This window comes from Egretta garzetta, unplaced genomic scaffold (assembly GCF_000687185.1).
Source record: "Egretta garzetta isolate BGI_Z169 unplaced genomic scaffold, ASM68718v1 scaffold7, whole genome shotgun sequence".
NCBI classification, from domain to species: domain Eukaryota; kingdom Metazoa; phylum Chordata; class Aves; order Pelecaniformes; family Ardeidae; genus Egretta; species Egretta garzetta.
Genome location: NW_009260350.1, coordinates 4002153 through 4026856, shown reverse-complemented (window position 1 = coordinate 4026856; position 24704 = coordinate 4002153).

Below are 24704 nucleotides of genomic sequence, written 5' to 3'. Positions count from 1 at the left end.
CCCATTTTTCTCCCCATGGCTCTGATGGCCCCAGCAATGATGACGACAACTTGGTCACAAAAAAGGGAAAACTTTGTGCAAAACTCATATGCCCCCACCATCCCAGAAACACTGACTGATCAGGTCTCTCTCAACCTGAGACTCAAAAGATGCAAATGATTTCTGTAATTGTCTTGAAGGGCTTTTCTGTCCACGTAAGGAGCAATGCAATCAAATGAGATGCATTCTGAATATGGAGCCATCGCTCCATCTGCTCCTCTCTGCGCCTGGCTCACAGGAGTATCAGCATCACCTAATGGCCTCTGTGCTTCACTCCACACCTCGCTGTCCTAGCACACTCAACGATCATGGAGCACAGGTAGTATGAGACAACATTTAATTCAGGAAAAGCATCCCTCTGGGGCCCATTCGTGTCAGAAATTAAAGAGCCACATATGACTGGGCAGAAGAGCAGTAAAGGTGCCAGAACTCTTTGCCCTGCATGCAGCAGCTTCTGTCAGAGCACCGCAGGTGGCTATAAACCACTTAACTGGCCATTAGGGTTCAGAGGGCAGATGAAAACTGGCAGTGTAGCACCTGGGCCTTTGACTTCATGCATTTATATTCAGCAACCAACAATATAGGAGCAAACAGGAACCAGAACCTGAGACTCCCCATTCAGAGGATTCCATTCATCACAAGCATCCCTGATCCTCTACCCTGTCCTGTTTCGGACCCCGTGAGAGTTGCATTTTTGCTGCATGTTATCACGCAGCTGCATTGGTATGTGGTTTGCACTGTTCCCACGGGCATGATAATCACAACTCCCCACACCCAGAGCTGCACAGCTCCCCTGGATCAGCACCCACATCAAAGCACCGCTGGGCTCTGAGCTCTGCAGGACCTGCAGCTGGGTGGTATTCTGCCGTGCAGACACACAGTCACAGGCAAAGCGCAAGTCCTTTGGACACAGGATGCTGCTGCTCTTATAAAAAAGAAGCATCAATTTCTTCCTTGATAAAGCAAATGGTGCGTTTGCTGTGTACTGAAAGAAAATTGCGTACAGAAATAGCACGAGTGATTTCAGAAACCCCAATGAGTCAGAGAGAATATTAAGAACTGCTCTAATCCTTGAGACATCTCTCTCAAACCACTTCATGGGCTGTGGGTAAACAGAGGAAATCCAAAACAACTTTAGGAGGACCCTTCTGATCTTGCAGGCTAGCGAGTCTGAGGACCCTTGGAGACATTCTGAAGCCTCATGGGGTCCTGTGCTGGCCAGGGCCAGCTGCGCCCTGTGGAGTGGGACCTGGCCAGCATACCCCATGCTGCTCCCAGACCAGCTCCTCAGGACAAAACCTGCCTGGACTGTTCACTGGGGCAGCTCTGACAGCAGAAAGCACACTGTGCTGTGGCTGCCACAGCACCGCGCTGCTGGGTGTGGGCATAAGGACAGAGTAAAGCTCCAGAGAAAGCAAACAGGCCGGAAGCAGAAGTCCCCCAGTATTTTGTTGCTGTGCCCTGGTGTCTGCACTGGTGATGGCAGCACAAGTCTGCTATGAGCTGTCAGGGACCCAGAGCAAAATACGTCAGCCTCTGTGTCCTGTTTATGGGCTACTGCCCATGCTTTGATGGACACCTTCTGTCCTCAGGCCTTGGACAGCCATCCCCACCACTCCTCTCTCTGTAGTCCTTTGGTAACACTGTTTGACACCTCTAAGTGTTTGTACTACACCTTGGTCCCATGCTGTCAGACACAGGTTTGCTGGAGATTGTCCTACTACAGTCTTCCCATGCTCAGCCCTCTCAAGGAAAGGGAGGCAAGAAGGAGAAGGGTTAAGTGCCATCAGAGCTGCTCCCATGGTGACCAGAGTCATCACCACTAACTCGACATTCTCACCCATGCCAGCCAGCATCACCATCACGATTACAACAGCCCACTCCATCCACCCCTAGGTTAATTCTCTTCACCCATCTGTGATAGTAAAGAAGGTACAAGAAGATCTAAGAGAAAAGGACCCAGTTGTGCCCTATCTGGGCAGCGTTGTTTAACCTCCACCTGAAAGAGCAGCTCCTGCCCATCCCTGATATATCACTCTGATAGTGTGGCAGCACAGGCAGGGATGCAGGCGGAAGGAGCAACGCGGTGACTTCCATCCACCTGACACTTGCCTTTGCTACCCCCTTTTCCCTGGACAACAACCTTCTTTTCCTCTCCAGCCAAAACAACCATCACATCTGCCTACCAGTTTCTTAACATGAATACAGATGAATCATCTGCCTTCTCCATCACCACCCTTACCTGGTTTTGTGGAGCATGTTTAAAATATATATAGGGCCCATTTATATGAAAGATTAGCAAGATCCTGAAGCTTTGTTTTCCCTTTTTGTGACTTCAGTTTATTTTTCAGTTACAGACTGAAATCTGAAATCACCGCGGAGGTGCCCCAGATGTACCTACATAGGAAGAGGAGACTGGATTAAAAGGAGACTTTTGAGGACCAAATGTGTTTAAAACCACCATCGAAGCTTAGAATGCCTGTGTTTAGTCTCCGAGTTATTCCTTTATGTTAAAATTGCAACAGCTACAAAGAAAGAGGTATATTTCTAGGAGTGCAGATACGGCAATTATTGCTGATGCACAGGATCGCTTTATCCTCCAGTGGTTTTTTTTTTTTACATGAAATAAAGGTATCCAAGAGGAACAGTCATAATTTCCCACGCTACTTCCTGCAGCCAAGGGCAATGGAGTAGGGAGGGCAGGTAAAACTGGTGGAGCTGGAGGTTAATGGCACAGACTGGAAAGGCACGCATTCAGGTCAAAGCCGTCCAAGACTCCCACAGGATCTGTGTCCAATCCAGGTGTGAGACGTGGCAGAAATCTATGTCTGAACTTCTATCACTTTCCATGAGGGACCCCAGTTCTAACTTCCAGGTTGCTCTTTAGAGACGTTCCTCCTCCACACCCACGCAGAGTTAAACCTGCTTCTCTCTCAGAGGAACAGCTAGCCGTGGGGACAGTGATGAAAGCCCACCGGAAGGGTTTTTCTGTGACTGGGGTACTTGCTGAGTTTGCTGCTCCTCCTGCAAGCCCTTCTGCAAATGTGTGTCATTTTTAATACCCAGAAGCAAACATTGCCTGGTAATAGAATTAGCCTTGACAAATCTCTGTCTGCAACGCACTGTTACAGTATTTAGGGATTAATATAAAAGTGCAAGCTGAACACGATGCTCTTTAACGAAAGCAAGCACATCTTTTAAAGAGGCAGACAAAGACCTGTGTTTCCTAATTAGCCAGCATAATTCAAGACAAAGTGAGCGGTATTCTCAGTGAGGCACCTGGGTCTCCGGAGCTGCTGAACACAGATGTATCATTAAGAAAACATGTGCCGAAACACAGGACCACATTCCCAGACCACATGGCCCAGCAACAGGGTCCACTCTCTTTGCCTTTTTTTTCAGCTGCTGGTTCAAACCTCAAAATCCTCCTGCTCAGCACCTTCTCAGCTGCCAATCCATCAGGCCTAATTGCTGCCGCTGCTGGAGCTGGACCAGGCTGCGGCTGACTGCATTGCCCAGAGCTGCGGATGGACAAATCCTCCCTGGGGACAGGTGAAAGGGAATAACCCAAATGGGGGCACCAGAGACAGAAAAGTAATAATCAGATTAACTGATGTCGGAGGGAATTTCAGAAGGTCTCTGGTCCCAACCTCTTTGAAGAGCATGTCCAGCCAGGGCCAATTAACCAGGCTTTGTATAGCTGAGCTTCAGCTGTCTCCAGAATGAGATTGTGCAGTGCCTTTTGGTCTCTGTTCTAGCATTTACCCACCCTTACTTTGGGAAGTACCTTTCCTATATTTGGGTGGAATTTCCCATGCTCCCCCTTGTGTCCCATGGCTTTTGTCCTGTCCCCACGCACATCTGAGAAGAGTCTCTAAACCCTCCGATTAGAGAGGTGAAGGTAGCAATAAAATCTTTCCTTCACCTTCTCTTCCCCAGGCTAAGCACATGGAGTCCCCTGAGCACCTCCTTGTATATCCCAACCTACAGCCCCTGACCACACTGGTGGGCTGGCTCCCATGTGCCCATGTGTTTCTTAGAATCATTTAGGTTGGAAAAGACCTTTAAGATCATCAAGCCCAACCGTTCCCCTAACCCTGCCACCCCACCACGAAACCCTGGCCCTAAGCACCTTGGCTGCCTGGCTTTTAGATACCCCCCAGCATGCGGACTGGACCCCTTCCCTGGGCAGCCCCTTCCAGTGCCTGACAGCCCTTGCGGGGAAGGAATTTTTCCCAATGTCCAACCTAAACCTGCCTTGGCACAACTTGAGGCCGTTTCCCCTCGTCCCATCGCCCATTCCATGGGAGCAGAGCCCGACCCCCCCGGCTTCCCCCTCCTCTCAGGCAGTTGTAGGGAGTGATAAGGGCTCCCCTCAGCCTCCTCTTCTCCAGGCTGAACACCCCCAGCTCCCCCAGAGGGACCCCATCAGCCTTGGGCTCCAGACCCCTCCCCAGCTTCTCTGGATTTGTTCCAGCATGGGGAACCCCAAACTGGACATGGCACAGCAGATGGGATACCACCAGAGCCAGGGGTAACCAGAGAGTATAATCCCCACATGCACACATGTACATGCAAGCACATGTCACACATGCACACACCCCCACTGAACTTGATCCTATGGGTAACAATACACATCAAAAACGCGGTGTCCACCACATTGAGATCCGTCCCATGGGTACTCATTGGGAGGCATGGTCTCAGCTCACAGCTGAACATTACCCTCATGGAGACCCCTAAATCTATACCTTGACTCTTAGTATCAATGAAAATGTCAAGGATCCTTATAGCCATCAGGGCATGACATTATCCTTTTAATTAATAGAGAATACCAAGGGTGAGGCAGGGCCTGAATCAGCTGCCCAGAGGAGAGATGGCAGAAAAAATCCCCCCAGTACCCCTCTCTCAGAAAAGTACCCTAAAAAAAGAAGTGGGTCTCAGGTACCCAGCGGTGTCATGGGAGGGGTAGGAGGGTGCAGGGAGTGAACAACAGCCGAGTCATGAGCAGAGGAGAACACGTGGGGGAGGCACGAGGGTCTGGGATTGAGGTATGAAGGCTGGAAGACTGGGACACGTGCTGGGTGGAGTGGACTGAGGCTGGGAAGCATGTGGGTAGGGCTGGGAGCTGCGTGGTGTGAAAGGGAGCTCGGGGGGTGGCAGGCAGGGGAACACGTGGAGCAGAGAAGCTCATCTCCTAAAGCACATTTTCTAAACTCAAAAGAAGACAAATGTGATTTTCTCTTGGTTATTGTATAAATTTACAAGCACACTGACACAGGGCAGAGCAAACAGCAGCAGTGTCAACCTCTAATAGAGATGAATGACAAACATATTTAATGAATTAAAAGATGATGAAGTATTACTGACAAAGCAAACACCCACACATTGTGCCCGCTGTCACTGATCTATGTGACACCACAGCCCTCCAACAAAGGCTGCTATAGATCAATCACAGCACGGCGAGCACGCAGCGGCAGGCAGCCCTGGGGGGTCTGCGGGGTGAAGGGCAGTGGACTGGGCAGAGGGATGGGCTTAAGGCTTTATGGACACTGCTGGCGGTGGGAGCTGAGATAACGTGGCCTTGCTCCATGCAGAAGACTGTTCAGGCTTTTTCATCTCAGGCACTGCACTTTTTATGGTGGGATATTGAAACGTTGGATTGTCCACATGATAGACGGTCAAAGATGAGCCAAGCTAGAAGTTCAGAGAGGGGAGAAATAGATTTTGTGATCCATCCTTGGTTTTGAGCATTCAACTGGGAGCTCAGTGCTGAGTAGTGTTGCTATTGAGACCCAGGAATAAGCAGCAAGAAAAATAATCGGTTCGTGGCTTGGCTAGATCTAGGGATTTAGGACTGGATGGTCCTGGATTTCAAGGTTAAAGACAAACTATGTTACATGCTCATATTGGGTTGATGTAGGCTCAACAGGTCAAAAATAGGCTCAAACAGACGTGGAAGCCCATGGCTTGTACTATGGCTTGGTGCAAGGGCTGAGCTACACTGCAGTCATTCAGATAATCCAGATCTTCAGACAGGCTGGGAGAGTTGGGGTTGTCCAGCCTGGAGAAGAGGAAGCTGTGGAGAGACCCTACTGTGGCTTTTCAGTGCTTAAAGGGGGCCTATATGAAAGATGGGGAAAATCTTTTTAGCAGGGCCAGCTGTGACAGGGCAAGGGGTGATGGTTTTAAACTAAAGGAGGGGAGATTGAGACTGGACATAAGGAAGAAATGAGGGTGGTGAAACACTGGAAGGGGTTACCCAGAGAGGTGGTGGAAACCCCATCCCTGGAAACATTCAAGGCCAGGTTGGACGGGGCTGTGAGCAACCTGATCTAGTTAGTGGTGTCCCTGCTCCCTGCAGGAGGGTTGGATTAGATGGCCTCTACAGGTCCCTTCCAACCCAAAACATTCCATCATTCTATGATCCTATGTTTCTGTGATTCTGTGTAGGACGCACTTGGGGTTACAGTCCAGTTATTGGGGCATGTAGAGTTTTGGTGACAGGACTGGGTCATGTCAAAATTAAAGATTCAACCCCAGCCATGACAGGGTTACAGGACAGTCCACATGCTTGTTAAGATTGGGTGCACAGGACTTGTTTGGGGTTAGAAGGCAGAAGCAGAGGCATCCTTAGAGTCATGGCTGAAGGTTGGATTATGCCCGGTTCTCTATGTGTTTTGGGGCTCTGCTGAGCCACCAGGGCTGAGCTGTGTTGACTGCAGTGGGGTTTCAAGTGCCAGGCTGGGGAGGGAAAGTTTTGATGTGTATTAAAACTTGCTGCAGTTGCATACTACCCTGGTTTGGGGGACTGTACTGCCTTAAGGACCATCTAGTCACTTGCTATCCCAATTCCTCCCCTGAGCACCCAATGCCCCCACACTGTGTCACTGGTCCCCCAAAGAGGTGGCAGGACTGTTCGCAAATCAGCCTCGCTGTCTTCCCAGGGTGTTTCTTTCATGTCTTAGATCTCACTGGCAGCCTGAGCCACATACAGTTGGAGGATAATCAGGCATTTAGAGCATGGAGGGGGCATAGTAGTGGGAAGAGAGAGGTGGGCAAGCATTTCAGATCAAAAAGTTGTTGCTGTCATTGCTACCACTGCTTGTGTATCTTGAAGGTTCAGTCTGGATGGCAGCCCCTGTGCCAGCAGGCAGTCACTGTGGCATCTGCAAGATGTGAGACAGGTCAGCAGATGCTCCTCATCCCACTGATGTGGACGTGGGTCCCCCCACAGCCCGCTCTTCGCAGACAGATTGTTTCACAGCACCCGTGATTTATTAAGCTGCCTATTTGAGCGCGGTGCAGCACAGATTTCCCATGGCTGCCTGCACATCTGCTCAGGGAGAGCACTCAATAAACCCTGCCTATAAATACAAAGGCCAGAGGGGAACATGCCCTGACAATGAAACCAAACAAAAAGGGGGAAGCTCTGGGTACAGGAGACAAACAGGCAGGAGCAGCGCTTAGGAGCAAGGCTCAAAGAGCAGTAATCGCAGGCGAGCTGTCGGGCTGGCTGGGCGCTGCAAGTGGAGCCCTGCAGGGGTCAGGTTCTGTTCAGTGATTTTATTAATGGCGTGGATGATGGACTAGAGATGCATTTTAAAAATTTGTGGGTGAACCTTAGCTGGAAGGAGCAAGCACTTCCAAGAGCAGGTCTGGAATTCAAAACTAACCTCAATAAATATGAGAAACATTGCAAAATGAGTAAGAGAAAATCCAGCAGAGATAAGTGTGAAGCGATGAGCTCAGGGAAGAGAAATCAAATGTGAAACAAACCAAAAGGAGAATACCCGAGGAGACCATGATACAGGGAAGGGGTCATGGCAGGTATGAGCCAGCACATGACGTACGCTGCAGGCTTCCTACAGAAAAATCTTTTCTCCCTGCAAGAGGTAGAGGTCAGGACCTGCTGTTTCACCACAGACTGATGGAGCGAGAGGCCAGTTCTGCCCTGGCTAACCTTGCTTACAGAAACAGCTCACAAGTGGCAAACTGGTGCAAGTATCCCAGACTCCAGTTCCACGCTCATCCTCCCCACAGACCCCAGCTCTCCAAGGTCAAGTCTCCAACTTCAAAGCATCACTCCCTTGCAGTGGTCTGCTTGGGGAGGAGCTCAGGCCATGATGACGCATCAAGTCTTCAAAGGCATCCTCTGCTACACATTTTTGCATCTGGATGGGCTTGGCAATGCAAGAAGGTAAAGTAAGCATCCCTACACCCTCATCCTTACATCTGATGAGCCCGTGGCAGATGCAGGCCAGCGGGAAGGGGTGAGGGCTGGAAACAGCAAGGGCCATGTGTGCTGGAAAAGTGTTGTTTCCCTGCTGCAATGTTTCTGGGTGCCCTGAACAGGGAATGGCTCAGTGATCCTGTTTTCCTCCTAGAAAACATGGGGTGCCTTTGAGAAGATAGCAGGACTCCGTCCCTGGTGGCTGTGCAGCAGGCACATGGCAGGCACATGGCAAGGCTGCTGTGGGCATTACGGACTGCTCTCGCCCTGCTCATGAGCCAGGAGTGGCTGAGGAAGTGGATCTTGATACACTGGCTGATCACAGGAGGAAGATGTCATGCACGTAACCAAAATGCATCCCCAAAATGAATCAGGAGAGTATTTCCAGCAAAGAAGGTGTAGCCTCTCCCTTCATCTGCCTCGCACTGGGCTCTTGCCAGTCACTCATGTTCAAGAAGAAGAAGGGCTAAAACATGTTCAAGAAGAAGGGCTAAAATTACTGCAGGTATTGCTTGAATGATGAGCGATGAAGAAAGAATGTGTTATATGATGAGGAACATAAAGAGTTTGGGGTACTTTTTTTTTTTTTTAATCTAGCCCAGCTAGGAGGGATATTGTTCTCTATAAATTCACCAGAGGAAACTCCAAGGAGGAAGAGAGCCATTTAAGCTAAAAGCAATATTATCACAAGAGTATGTGGCTATAAACTGACCAGACATAAATTTGGGCTGGAAATTGGAAGAAGTCTCCTAACAGCTGGAGTAATGAGGCTCTGGTACAGCCTCACAGATGGCAGTGAATAGAAAGAAAGAGAAGAAAAAAAAAAAACCCACAAACCAAAAAACCTAGCCAGTTTTGAGATGGAGCTTGCTCGTGAAGGGGATATACGTGGAGGGAATTAGATAATTCAGTGCCTGAGATAGCCAGGGGCTGGAGGTGATGACACCGAAGGTCCTTTCTATATGAACAGAAGAGGATCCCTGATGTAGAGCAAAGATTTTTAAATCCTGGGTCCATTCTTTGTGGTTGTTCAGCAGCAAGTGCGGAGGTAAAACACGTAAGAAGTGGGGTGGCTGCAGAGCACCCCAGCTTGTGCCATGTCCTCCCAGGTGCTGGCACCTCACAGCTGAGGGCATCCACAGCCTCGCCTCCGTGGATACTTTAGTTTACAGCTCTGATAGATCTTTATGGAGCTACCTAATCCCTTATGGGAGCCCATTCGTACTCCTGGCCTCAAGTGTCTTCTTTTGGTACTCAGCTTCTATCTTTGCCCCATGTGGGACAGATAAATGTTTATTTTGTTTGTTCTAGAATTGCCTCCTATTCATTTAATTCAGTGTCCCCAGATGTTCTCTTAGGAGGAAAAATTCCTTCAGACTCCTCATCCCCTTGATAATTTTACAGCCTCTTCTGTGTCTCCCATTATTTATTTTCCAGGCTTTTTTCTGTCCTCTTTTTAAGTGTATTCACGTTCATGAAAAACTATGCATATGATGGCAGTCCTGATGCTTCAGCTCAGCGGCTCCCCTCCTGAAGCTTTACACTGCTCACAAAGGGCCAGCCTTTGAAGAAAAAAGTCACTCAGCAGCTAAGTAGGTTTCAGACCACCTAGAGAAAAGAAGACCCCAAATACTCTGCCTGACACAAAATCCCATACCCATAGGCCCATAGTCCCTCTACTTCATCAACAGTGCAATGAATTACAGATAACTTCTTAGCCATAAAAGAATGAGATAGGAGCCCAGGCTCCTCAAATCATGGTAGGAGATAGCTAGGTGCCACTGAGGAGCAGTTCAGAAGGAACAGCTCTAGTGTCACGTGCTCATTTCTTGATCACAGGCTAGGAAATGGGCTTCTCTTCTAAGTAAATACTTGTCTTCAGTACTAGCCATACTCTCCAAGGTCCCAGAGCACAATCAGTCCTAAACCCTAGGCAGAACCAGCTCTGAAGAAGAGCAAGCGACAACCCAGTTGGGGTGGAAGGGCTGCCTCCAGGTATCTCCTACAGTGGATGCACAAGTCAGAGATGTGAACAAGACAGGGGACGAGCAGTTTTTCCGTGCAAGGTGGGCACCAGTGAGCATGACAGCCACACTGTAACCAAAATGATGATGAAATTGTTATGTATCTTAGTTTTCAGCATTGGGGTGATGGGATCGAATCAGTTAACTACAAAATGCAACCACAAATGCTGCTGTGCTCTCTTCTGTACAGCCCTACCCAGCTGAACACTAAGTTCAGGACAATGAGAATAGTATATGGTCTGTAGTTTTAAGGTCATTATTAATGTAGCTAAAACTATAGACAATGTGCACCTGTCAGGGGAAGAAGATGAAGGGTAATTCCGTGCAACAGACCAGGAAAGTTGGCTAGGACTACCAAGATAGAGAGCCCAGTAGGTAAGAGGTAATTCCGGCAGGGGGAGATTGCGACCACTGACTCATTGACCACCTATCCAAATGATACCACCTACTCAAAAGAGAGCAATGGAAGTGCACAACTGAGTCTGCACAGTAATTTACATAGGAATCGAGAGAATTTGCACCAATCGTTAGAGAAGATGATATTGATTATGTATGAATGTAATGAATATGCATGTATTTGATCAATATAACCTGATTGGAACAGGTGCCAGGTATGCACGTTAGGTGGAGCGATCCCCCGTGCATCCGGCGCCATGAAAAAAGAATGCCTGCCTTTTAACACTACATTGGTGTTACGAGGTTTATTCCTCCAATTTTGGTGACAACACTAGTGCATGCCAGGAATGGGCTGGTGGCATCTTCCCACTGGTTATCTCTTATGGTTTTCCAGAATACTTGGGCTTGGATGGAGCTGTCTGTCCACAACAAATCATAGAATGACAGAACCATTTGGTTGGAAAAGATCTTTAGGATCATCAAGTCCAGCTGTACATGTCCACCACTAAACCATGTCCCTAAGCACCTCATCTGCCCAGCTTTTAAATACCTCCAGGGATGGGGACTCGACCCCTTCCCTGGGCAGCCCCTTCCAGTGCTTGACAGCCCTTTCCAGGAAGGAATTTTTCCCAATGTCCAATCTAAACCTGCCCTGGCACAACTCTAGGCCATCTCCTCTCATCCTATCTCTTGTTACCTGGGAGAAGAGACCAACACCCACCTTTCTACACGCTCCTTTCAGGCAGTTGTAGAGGGCGATAAGGTCTCCCCTCAGCCTCCTCTTCTCCAGGCTGAACAAACAATCTGAGCTCTCTGGAGCAGAGACAAGCAAACTCTTAACGTCTGTACTTTCAGACAGGCCAGTACTTTCAGTCTCAGCTGGATATCCAGTAAGGAATATAGCACTGCTGATGCAATATGACATCCCTTTCCCTGAGGAGCTGTATCATGTGGCCATTAAACCATCCACTGTCTTCAACACCAGCTGCAGTCAATGTCCAATCTAAACCTGCCCTGGCACAACTCTAGGCCATCTCCTCTCATCCTATCTCTTGTTACCTGGGAGAAGAGACCAACACCCACCTTTCTACACACTCCTTTCAGGCAGTTGTAGAGGGCGATAAGGTCTCCCCTCAGCCTCCTCTTCTCCAGGCTGAACAAACAATCTGAGCTCTCTGGAGCAGAGACAAGCAAACTCTTAACGTCTGTACTTTCAGACAGGCCAGTACTTTCAGTCTCAGCTGGATATCCAGTAAGGAATATAGCACTGCTGATGCAATATGACATCCCTTTCCCTGAGGAGCTGTATCATGTGGCCATTAAACCATCCACTGTCTTCAACACCAGCTGCAGTTTCCAACACAACACTTGAAGCAAAAGAAAGTCCCACATGCAGCTGAAGTTTTAGAAGGCAGGCATTCTTTATTCACAGTGCTGGATGCACAGGGGATATTTCTGCCTAACATGCGTGCCACACAACCAAAAGCATACAGTTTATATAGAACAAAGATACATGTATTCATCATATTTCCTGGAAAAGGCAGTCTTATGATAGTGAGTTCCCGAAAGTCATTTACACATTTCCCTCCCAATCACGCATGCTTATTTGAGTCAGTGTTCTTTGGGGGTCCCCAGTGGTCACTGTAGAGGGGTCTCAGTGTCCTTCCCATGAACTCTGAGCCTTTCTGCCATGTAGGGTTGTGATTTGGCTCGTTGATGGGTTTGTTGCAGCCTATTGTGATATGTGGTGGTTTCAATTAGCTCTTCTGCACTTATCTTGGGTGCTGATCTTCTTAGTTCCCCTTATCTTAATGTTCAGGGTGTAACTTAACGATCTTGTTCAAGATCTCTTGATCTTGCGACAAAGAGATGCTATTTCACACCTTTTCACTGTGAGTTATATTTCACAGATATCAGGCCGAACCTTGCAAAGCATGTGTCAGTTTTACGTTCTCTATATCAGCTCTACCAGGAGTTCCTGCCATGAGTTCAGAAGAAGTGATTTAGATACACAGTGGTTCACTTCACAGACATCGCTGCAGCCCAGAATTCCCAGAGAACACTCGGAGTGCAAGCTAGGAGAGCAGTCCCCTCACCAGGGGACAGCAGGCAAGGTGCCCTGGAGGGTCAGCAGACATCTCTGATGCTGGAAGCCTCCCAAGCCAGGGAGTAGGAAGAGGGAGGAACCTGCTGTCCTGGGGCACTGAGGTCCTCACAGCCATACAGGAGAGTTGACCCAGGAGCTCCTGGATGTCTCTGAGCTCCCTTGACACAGGGTTGAGGAGCTGGAACATTCATACAGCCAGGGGAGATTGAGCCATAACCACGCAAGAGCCATAGCCACCAGCTCCGCATCGCCCTGCTGGCCCAGGTACAGCTACTGTCGGCATGGCAACAGCTAAATTACTTGCTTAATGCAGATGTACAGGCATGGCCAGATATTGCCCCCCTGTTTTTAAACTACACAGTAATACCAATTACCCACCCATCTTGTAGTCAACCCTTCCAAGAACGAGACCTCCATCAAGTTGGGCTTTATAGTGCACAACCAGTTTTCATTTTTCTATTTGCTGCTTCTGTCAGGGAGGAATACAGCTAATTTATGGAGTAAACTACCCTTGAGTGGTGTTACTAATGCTTGTAAGTGACTTTAATAGACAATGGAAGTACTTGCAAAAATATGCTTTGAAATGACAGGTTTAGTGACACTTAAATGTCTATAAGGTCTGTACCTGCATGCTGCTGGCTTACTCATTTATTTTCCATGTACAAAAAGGAAAAGCAGTACTCTCCATTTGTATTTTTTCTTTACTGTAAAAAAAACCTGCACCAAACAGTAAGAAGGAAGAGTAAGAGGGCAGAGCACTGAATAGAGAGAATGAGCACACCATGTTTTATGTCCTCTGCAAAAAGCAGAATCCACTACGAGAGGAAAATGGCTGTAGGCTCAGCAGGCAGGCAAAGAGATGGAAATGTAGACACTGGAAAAAGGAAAGCCACTGCAGTTTCAGCTGATGTGATGATACAGGAAAGGCTGGTTAAAAATTCTGTCTCAAATGTGTTTTGAAGGAAACTTGGGGGTTTGTCTAAATCAGTTTTTTGTGTGTGTGAAATGTGCATATGCTCTGTGGAAACAGTCTACTCTCGCTGAGCTCCCCACTGCTGAAATACTGCTGTTGTATTGCCTCCAGGGCTGTAGCGGCTCCTCCATGTCCTTCTGCTCTGCTGCGATCACGGCTTCTCCTGCCACCCTTTGCCTGTGCTGGTGACCATGCAACTGCCATGGTGGATTGCTGCTCCTCACCAGATGGGACACTGACACCTCCGTGGCCATGAGGCTGACAGCCCGAAGCACACTCCAACAATGGCATTTCAGAGGAGGAACGCATGGGCTAAAACAATTGTTTAGATTTTTCATCAAAAATTTGAAATTTGCTATTGAATTTATCTGGGTGGGGGTTTTTTTCATTATTTTCTACTGGAAGAGACTTATATTCTAGCTGTTCAACTAATAAACTTGGTGTCTCCCACACCACGTCTTGTCGGTGCTGTTTGACCACACATGAATTATTGATTTTGAGTCTGGCAAAGCCTTGTACACCACCGACTGTATACAATGAATTCCCAGATAGATCTTGGCAGCTCATGGAAATGACAGACATCTAACATAGTTCCAGAGCAAGTTCAGCTTCAGAGGTCAGCATTTCAGATACTTGATAGGCATGCTCAGCCAAACTGGTGAAATGATAACACACATTTCAAGACAGTTGGAACAACCATCACTGGTACACGCTCACCTCCCCCAATACTCTGCCTGAAAGATGGCTTCTTAATGTATTTTTCTATAATAAACTTAATGTCTTCAGATTTTATTTCCCACTTGAGATCTAAATCATCTTTGCCATAAATGTAAAACAGCTAAGCCAATTGTTTGGTAGTGCAGGTTTACAATATATCATTACAATAATAATTTAGAGAGCTGGGAAGTTTTCTTTGCTATAAATTTGCTCAGCTCATTACTGATACTAGTGTGAAAAATAAGTAGATTCCCACAGGAGAATGGGAGTGGTGGAAATCCACCTGAGACCCACAAGTTTGTTTTTATTGTTCCATCACATTCCAAAAAGATGCTTGTTTCAAACAGAGGATGGGTGAACCATGCTGAGTCACCCAGAAGAGACTCTGAGATCAGCCAGGCCGTATGGTACAACATCTCAGATGGCGTGGAGACAGGGTTGCCTTGTGTGTCACCTGGACAAGTTGGAGGGTGGGCCTGTGGGAACTTCATGAGGTTCAACAAGGTCAAGTGCAAGGTCCTGCACTGGGGTTGGGGCAACCCCTGGTATCCACACAGGCTGGGGGATGAAGGCATTCAGAGCAGCCCTGCTGAGAGGGACTTCGGGGGTACTGGTGGACAAAAAGCTGGACATGAGCCAGCAACGTGTGCTAGCAACCCAGAAAGCCAACTGTATCCTGGGCTGCATCCCCTGCAGCTCTGGAACCCTCAGCACAAGAGGATATGGACCTGTTGGAGCGGGGTCAGAGGAGGGCTACTAAAATGATCTGAGGTCTGGAGCACCTCTCCTATGAGGCCAGGCTGGGAGATTTGGGGTTGTTCAGCTCATGATTTGCAATTGAAGCAGGGTAGATGTAGACTGGATCTAAGGAAGAAATTCTTTATAATGAGGGTGGTGAAACACTGGAAGGGGTTGCTCAGAGAGGTGGTGGAGGCCCCATCCCTGGGAACATTCAAGGCCAGGTTGGATGGTGCTCTGAGCAACCTGATCTGGTTGGAGATGTCCCTGCTCCCTGCAGGGGTGTTGAGCTAGATGTCCTCTAAAGGTCCCTTCCAACCCAAAACATTCTATGGTTCCATGATCCATCTGAAGCCTTCATCTCCTAGATGGAGATCACACAACACCCATCATGTGAGTACCTGGATGGCAAAAGAAAATTAAACATTCAGATGGGAAACTGAGGCACACAGAAACTTGTGTCAACACAGGTCTATGTTTAGTGTGGCAGGGGAAACAAGGGAAGACAATGAAAAGTGAAGGACACCAAAGACTGGGACCCACTTATGAACAGGAAAATAAGCCATTCTGGAAATAAAGAAAGGGCAATTTGCATCCTCTAGGGCAATTTCTAAAGGGGAACTCAAAGGCCAACAGCTAAACTTCAGAAAACCAGAAAAACATAATGGAGACAGAGGAATATTTTAGACATAAGGGTATTCTGAGTTTTGCAAAACCAAGAGGCAGACACCTCGCTCACTATATTCACTTCACTGTTCATTATTACAATTAAAATGTAGGAGGTCCCAAACCTTTGTTGCATCCTAGTGTGTTAATAAACAAAAAGCTGCTGTTAATTTTAGTTATTAGTGGAATAAATATTTGTACAAAGCGTTTTGGAGGTTAAAATAAGAAAGCTGCAAACAAGGTTTGAGCTTGGCCTTTATGAATTGATGAGAGCGGAAGACACGGCTTAGAGAGTCATTTGGCTCCAGGATGCACTGTCTGGTGGAGTTTGGAGTTGTGCCTCACCTCTTTGAGCTCAGACATCTACTGCATTCCCCTGTGCAAAAAGGTATCACACAGGGAACTCTACAAAAGGCCGGGGAAGAGCTGACAAAGGTCTGTAAGATGATGGTCACTGTTATCTGTGGTGTTTTTCTTGGAAAATACTAACAACCCTCAAAGAAGAGAGATGCACGAGAGACATCCTGTCTCTTATACAGCCCTGCATGCTGCTGTAACCTCTACATCCTAACACAGAATAAAATCTGAATTCACACAGCGGGAAAAGGACACTCTGAAGCATTCATTATCAGCTTTTGCTCAGCTCTGGACCTTGCCATGTCTCTGATCTCCTCCAAGTCCCAGGCATGTCCATGGTACCTCACCTAGAGTGATGCAACACAGTAGACTGATCACTGCTTGTGTTCTGGTGCTGTGGTCTGGAGTCCAAGAAGACCCAGACCTTGTGCTCAGGCCGAGCTGGGATGAGGGTGCAGCCCACCCTACAACTGACCTCTCCTCGCACAGGCTCCTCTGATTCTTCTGGGGCTCACTCAGAATCCATCAGATTCAGCTGCTTGTTTAACGGGGAAGTGAGACTTTGAGTCGAGGTGAAGTCAAATTGGATGAGATTTGGAGTGGCTGAGATGGTTCCTCCTGAAAGGAGGAACATGACTGAGCGAAGTCCAACCAGGACTAGTCAAAAGGAAAGGGAGCCATGCATGGAAGAAGATCTGAGCATAGAGAAGTTGGAGAGCAGCTCAAGCAACATCCTATTCATGAAGGCACCAAGCAAACAAGACAGTGCACCTAAGCTGCCTGTAATGCAGGGTGCAGAATCCAGAATGATGGTTCCGTTTATACTGGGTCAGGAGTATTTCATCATCACTTTGATCACAGTGATTTCATTTTCACTTTGGCGGCAAAACCAGTTTTAGAAGTCCTAAAATTGGTTTTGCTATCATCTGTCCGTAGCTCAGAGGAAAGACAGTGGCACACTGCTGGATGGGGTGCTGCAGTCCCTTTGCCTTCCCCAGCCTTCCCACCCCCCCATCAGGCCACAAAAGGAGTCTCCCCATCACTCACTCCTCAACCAGAACATGTCTGTAAAACGCAATCATTGCTGCCTGACAAGCAGCAATTACTCCTTTGCCGAGAGGGAGGAGGATGTTCCATTCACAGCTGATTAAGGGCATCCCAGAGAAGGGATGCTTTACTGACAAAGTGTGCAACTGGAGAAATGCTGGATTCATGGGTGACAGCTCCACCTCTTTTGATCAGTGGTGCCTGTGAGGTGCGCTTAGGCCATGATAGACAAGGGTATGAGATACACAAATGTAGCAAACAGGCAATCCCATCTGTAGAAACCCAACTCAGCTTCATGTGAAGATTTCAGGATGGAGCCAAGACTGCCTGAACTCAGGAGGAAATATTGGAAGCATAAATCACCATGGAATCATAGAATCATTTAGGTTGGAGAAGACCTATGGAAGCATAGATGTAGTTAGGGCTTAGATTTAGTTGCTCCTCAGGTCACTTCAGAGAAGGACTACCAGGGTCTGGGAGTCAGTTTTGTGCTCCCAAGCTAGACAAGGCAAATGTGTGTGGATTCTGGCCAGAGTGGTCTACCAGACTGCCTGCAATAGCCATTTCCCAGTGAGGAAGACGAGCAGGCCAGCCTTCTCCTACCACTTTTTTGGCTCCATTTTTCACAGGACCAGAGCAGAGTTTCAGGCAGGTGGCTGCAGAACCACGTCCCTTTTTGGTGTATGGTGATGCCTTGTCTCTCTGTAGACATGATGAAGAGCCTCCCTGGCCAAGTACATGTGTTGCCGAAGGCCACTGTGGTCTAATCCAGATAGTTTTTAAACCAAGGACACAGACCTGCGTCCAAGAATTGATACCTTAAAATGATGCTGGCTATGGGTAGATGTTGTTGGAAACACAAGGCTGGGAGGTACCAACAAGTCTCAGTCCCATGTTCTGAAGTCATGGCCAATCCTGCAATAGAAGGTTAATCCAGAAGGGTCCGTAGAACATGTCTTCACAAGCCAACTCTCACCAGAGCCCACCAACCATCGCCCAACAACAGATCACAAATACAGTGTAAGAAAATGAATCCACCTCTGTTTAAGTTCCCAGCAGAAACCAAGCCTTTACTAGTCTCTTGGATTCCTGAAATAGCAGGGAGTTAATTTAGATTAATTTCTCAGAAGTGCTATGAAGAAATGGACCATTTTGTGCTATGGAATCCTGACAATCCCAGCTTCTGTCAGAGAAACTCTGATCCCAGAGATGAGGATCACTGCAATCCCAGGTGAGTAAACCAGATAGAACAAGCACCTCCTGTGCAGAAGGCTCGCATACTACAGTGAGCCACAGGTCTGTCCTGCTCTGAAGCCACCCGTTGTGGCCAGCACTTGCAGTGATTCAGAGGGAGGCTTAAAATAGGGCCAGAAGAGAAGTTGTGAGTCAAGGGGTGAATGAGGTTTCCTAGACTACACAAGTGACCAGCAGAAGCCTGAAATGAGGATTAATGTGATATAAATATAGCACAGGCAAATGCACTTGGCATGCAATGATCAAATCTCCATCCGCTGGAATAGCAATAAATCACATGCCCAAGGCCTTTAACTTCCAGTCCCAGAATTATTTCCACTCTATCAAACAACTCCTTTCATCAACAGCTCCATCTTCATATAATTTATGTTCCCTCCTTCCTGTCTCCCTGTCCTCACCCCCATCCAGACAAATGGATTTTGGAAAGTGTTTGAGAATTTCGCTCTTTGGATAGTTAGAAATATTTTAATTTCCAGTCTCACTGTACTCATGACTGGTTTATACCTATTTGATCTATTTCCATGTTATCCCTTAATAGCTTTTCCACATTTGGTATTATCCTTCGGATGTATTTATACAAGGAATCATCACCTAACTCTTCAAAGTCATTTTGCTGTATTGACAAAGCAAAGCTTTCGAAGTGTGTTTTCCGAAGACAGGCACTCCACTCCCCAAACTGCCAGTTTCAACAGCCTTCCCCTTTCCTGATGCAATTTAAAACTAATTCTTTTTGATCAAACCCGTGCACAACAGTTCAAGCAAATTCTTACTCTTGCTTTGTATATAGCACTAATACTTCTTTAGCTCTGCCAAAAATACTTCCCCAGAATTATGGGGGCTGTTTTCACAGGCTCATCACATTATCAATCCATCGTGACACCAGCGCTAACCAGTGCATACTGATGCTGACCTCTTCCCTCTTCCACTATTTCCAACTGGTGAATCCTCTGTTCATAGGAGAAAGCTCCTCCTGTTACCCAAAGGGCAGGACTTTGCCCTTTGAGCTATTAAATCTAATCTCTTTCCTGTTGTTCCAGTTGCTTAGATAATCTGATTCCTCAAGTGTGATGGTGTGCTCATTGTCTGGACGAGTAACACCTCCAACTCTCTCTCTGAATCCATGCGGTCACCAGTGTCTTTGTATCCCTGCGGTACTTATTGCTGCTGAGACTTGCTCAGTTTCTCAGAGGTAACATCTGGCAGGTTGCTTTCGTGCAGTAATTGTGCTGTGTGTGCTTCATACATGAGTGCACCATCCCCACACCCTTGGGCCAGATCCAGCCATGCACTCCCGCTGCTGTCGGCTGCTCTGGTGGTACCATGGGTGAGTGAGGAAATGATGGGAAAGAAAAGAAATAGCAGGACCTGGGGGAAACAGCTGGAAAGAGAAGAAATAGCAGGCTCTAGAGAAATGTAGTGTCACAGAATCATTTAGGTTGGAAAAGCCCTTTAAGATCACCAAGCCCAACCATTCCCCTAACCCTGCCATCCCACCACTTAACCCTGGCCCTAAGCACCTTGGCTGCCCAGCTGTTAAATCCCCCCAGGGGTGGGGACTGGAACCCTTCCCTGGGCAGCCCCTTCCAGTGCTTGACAGCCCTTGTGGGGAAGGAATTTTTCCCAATGTTCAACCTAACCCTGCGCTGGCACAACTTGAGGCCATTTCCCCTTGTCCCATTACCTGTTCCTTAGGAGCAGAGACCGACCCCCCCCAGCCCCCTCTCCTCTCAGGCAGTTGTAGGGAGCGATAAGGGCTCCCCTCATCCTCCTCTGCTCCAGGCTTAACACCCCTGGCTCCCCCAGCTGCTCCCCATCAGCCTTGGGCTCCAGACCCCTCCCCAGCTTCATTGCCCTTCTCTGGACACGCTCCAGCCCCCCCCCGTCCTTCTGGGAGTGAGGGGCCCAACACTGAACCCAGCATTCGAGGGGCAGCCTCAATTCAAACCTTCCCCAAAAAGCTTTCCATCACTAGGTCCATAGATCGCTGATGCCTTTCTCCCCTTCACCCAGGGGCTGTGGTGTGAGCTGTGCCAGGCTGGACATTGCCATCCATAGGTCGTGCATGCATTTGGCTCCCCTGACATGGGCTCTGAGCTTCAAGAGGCAGCAAGGGACACTGCAAGAACCATGGCAGAGCTGGGCATCGTGATTTGCTCTACTGCACCCTGGAGCTGAGAGAGGGGGTTTCAGTGTAGAGACAAGGACATCTCTATCCAGAATTTGAGGTGTGATCCACAAGACCTCCTTTAGATGAACCACAGCTTTGACCTCTCTGTCATGCTACCCCAGGTATTCCCCAGCTGCAGGGATATTCCCTTTGGGAATATATTACCTCTGGTGTAAAATGAGGGATGTGCTCTCCTGCTCAGCATCAGATCATTTTGGTGCCTGGACCCCTGGCTGTACGGGCCTTTGCTTTTCCTGTACCTTCCCTCAGAAGTATAGGGAAGCTGAGTGAAAGAAGTTAGCAGAAATATTTTTTTTTCCATCATTAAAAAAGTTTTAACCTGGAAATGAGGCTTCTGAGATGAGTTTCAAGCTGCCAAGTCACAGCCTCTCTCTTACCTTTGTCAATCCATGAGCAATGTGACAGAGATATCCCTAAGAGCACTAGCTGGAAATTTTCAAGATGACTCTGTTCCCACCTGCAAACACTCTGCACTGAACACCAAATGATGTGTGGAAGGCAGTTCAGCTTTTAATTCTGAAGTAAAACTGAACAAAACCAAAATATTTTGGTCTTCTTAGAAAGGAACATTTTGGTTTTTTTTTTCCAAAATAGTTTTTGCATCAGTTATTTTATTTTAGATTATCTAAAAAAAAAGTTAAAAAAATTAAAATTGGAATGAAACATTTTTATTTTATTGAAACAGAATAGTCTGGTTGATCCAATTTTTTTTCCCAGTATGGGGAATTAAAAGAAAATTCATTTCTGCTCCACTTTGTGGAATTTTGTATGAGATCTCAGCCATCCATACCTTTCAAACAGACATGTTTTGGTTCCCTGGTGAAGTGGGAGACATTACCCCTGAAAAAAAGCAGTTCATGGGGGAAGGAGGACAGAAGTCCCCAGCGCCGCTTGCATTGACGGGACCCCATCGTGGCGGTGGAATGGGAGTGGGACCAGCACGGGCTTGCTGACTGCATTTGTGAGATGGGAGATGCAGACTTTTCCCAGGCAGAAGCTCTTATTTACAAAAACAGTGTGACAGATTTTTACAGCAAACTCAATCTTTGCCAAAGCATGACTCAGTTACTCATGCTGGGTTTATATTACCTTGCACAATTTTTTACCCCATTTCCCTGGAAATCATTAGTCTTCCCCCTTCCCAGTGCTCCCTGCACCAGCGTGAAGGCAGGTGGAGAGCAGTTGGGTCTGGGTCCTTACGCCCCTGCCTTCACAGGCTCCATAGCCCCTCTGCTCTGCACACTCCTTCCAGGGCTTTTATTTTGGGTGCCTGTTGAAGCTGTACCCACAGTCCTTCTGTGCTTCCCCACACACCTGAGGTGACCCCAATCCCTGCCCAGGGTCTGGGTCCCAGCACTGCCCCATGCATGGAGACCCCCTGCCCAGGAGAAGAAAGGTTTGGCCATGGGGTCCATGCCAACCTCCTGCTCCACGTGTCTAACCTGGGCTGCGAGCGATCGCACACCCACAGCTGTCCAGAGTGGGAGGTATTGGGTTATGGAGAATTGGGGTCAGCAGAGGCAGAAAGCCTCTGTCCTGGCTCAGCGCTGCCTGGGTGCTTCCGCCTGGGCTGTGTGAACACAGCACTTTGGACAACAAGGACAAGCTGAGGCAAATACCCTGGAAAATTTTTTCCTTCTTATTTTTCAATCCTAATGGGGCCCCCAAGACTTCGCACGTGTTCTCTGGTCTCTGTTGACCATCCTGATTTAAGGATTGCATAGCCCTGGTAGTAGTCATTCTCCTGCAAAACCCACCAGAAGATCAAGAGAGATGGCCCAGAATTCTCTCAGGGTTGGGACTGGGAGGAAAGGAAGGGACAGGCTCCCACCTGGACCGTTGCCACTTCTGCCAGTGTGCAGGATGAGGCTGGGTCAATGAGTGAGCACCATGCTTCCTCAATCACCTTGCAACATCTAGAGAGAGATCTGCATCAGTCCCAGACCTTGACAGGATCACAAGAAGTAGCAAAAAGCATGGCCCTGCCACACGAAAACAGGCCAAGGAGCAGCGCTGGGGATGAGACTTTAATTCAATCCTTGTGGGATGATCAGCCTGTCCAGGCCCTCTGAGGAGGAACGGATCATTTCATGGAGCTTTTCTGGCTCTCTCCTGCGATACCATGGAAATGGCTGATATTTTCCCTTGCAGATGTCTCCAGCAGATTTCTTGCCACACATGAAACAATTCGTGTGAGCAAGAGAGCTGTGTGGGCTGGAAATTTACTTTACACATAAACAGCTAATGTTTTATCTGCACAAATTTGCATGGGGACAGGCAATAAAGGACCTGGGGTATCCACTAAATAATGGCAAGGCTGCTGTTGGGTATCCAGGGATTGCTCGGAACAAATGTGGCAGGAGAATAACAATTTGTAAATGGACTGATAGTAATTAGTGCCTGGGTTTTCCACATGATACTCCAGGCTGATAGTGGGCAGCTAGTTCAAGCGAGCGGCAAGGAGATGAAACCAACTGCTGTCACTGAGCAAAATGATCTTTCTCGCTGCAGGAGCTGAGCTAGCAAGGTTTTTAGGTAAAGTTACAGAGATTTCTGTGGTCATGCTTTCTGCTCGTTTTTGCAGTTCTTAGGCAGGTGTGACGGTTCTGCACCCACTCGGTTTAGGGTCTGCTCTCAACTGCAACTTGGAAATACGTCCCTGCAGCAGTGGCATCAAACCAAGCAGTCACGTGGGGTCTCACATTCAGGGTGGCACAGCAGAAGTTTCTGAAATTTACGGGTTTATATTGATGTTGTTTGCCCAAGGACCTAGACTGGAAAATAGAGGGGAAAGACTTTTCACCTGGCTTTGCCACTGAAGGTCTTCAGTTGGGTTATGGCTGCCAACACTGCTTGGTTGGACTGTGTAGACACTATCTATGGTAGCAGCCCCATAACTTTTCTCACATTGCTGATGCAGGTTTGTACCATTTCCATGGTATCGCAGGAGAGAGCCAGAAAAGCTCCATTAAATGATCCGTTCCTCCTCAGAGGGCCTGGACAGGCTGATCCTGATGATGAATGTCTTTGGGCTTTGTTTGGTTTGGCAGCAAGACTGCACGTGATGGAATAACCTGCCCCTCTCTCAGGAATGAGTCCTGCAGCCGGCAGCACCGCATGGCTGGGAAGCTCAGATTGGCGTTTGCTCTCCTCCCCTCCTTCTAGAGAAATGGCAAACACACAGACCTCCAGCCACACCTACACATCACAGGGAAATGGTTCTGTTCATTAATTTGTTCTTAGTAAAAGCTTCTTTTATTTCTGTCTGTGTCCTGGAAGCATCTGTGTATTAGCACACAGAAATCCCTTTCTTTTGGGGACTGATTTCTGCTCCCTTTCTGCCCAGCTCAGCCTGCTCTGCTCACCAAGCCAGACACGTCCATTCCTTTCTCTCATTTCTCCCCATTTCTGTGCCATGGGTGCTGCACTTCCATTAACCCCCCCCTCTTTGCCCAGGTCTTTCTGCTAAGAAGATGCCTGGTCCACAGCAGGGCTTTCCAGCTGGAGCCTGGCCAGAGCCCCGCTGCCTCCCAGCTGTTTCTGCCTCTTGCCTGAATTTCAGCCTGATCTTAGCCTTCCCTGTTGCCATCTGGCACCTCCCACTTGCCACACAGTCTCACCTTTAGATTTCAAGATACTCAAGCTGTTTCTTTGCAGTGCTTGGCCAGTTATGCTGCAAACACGCCCGCTTGTGCATGATACAAGCCGAATGTCTTTGCATTTTCTCTCCCTGTTTCTGCACTTCCCTCTTCCAACCTATTTATCTTTATCCTTGGGGGTATTTTCAACTCTTTCCAACTTCCAACTTAAAATGAATTCAGGCACCAGTCCTTCCAGAAGAGAACCACTGAGACACATGTTAACTAAATCCTTAGCTAGATGAAAGAGTAATTTTTTTCTGCCACTATAAACTGTAGTCAAAGAGAAAAGAGTCAACAGGAAGTTTTAATACCGAGTCACCCAGGATG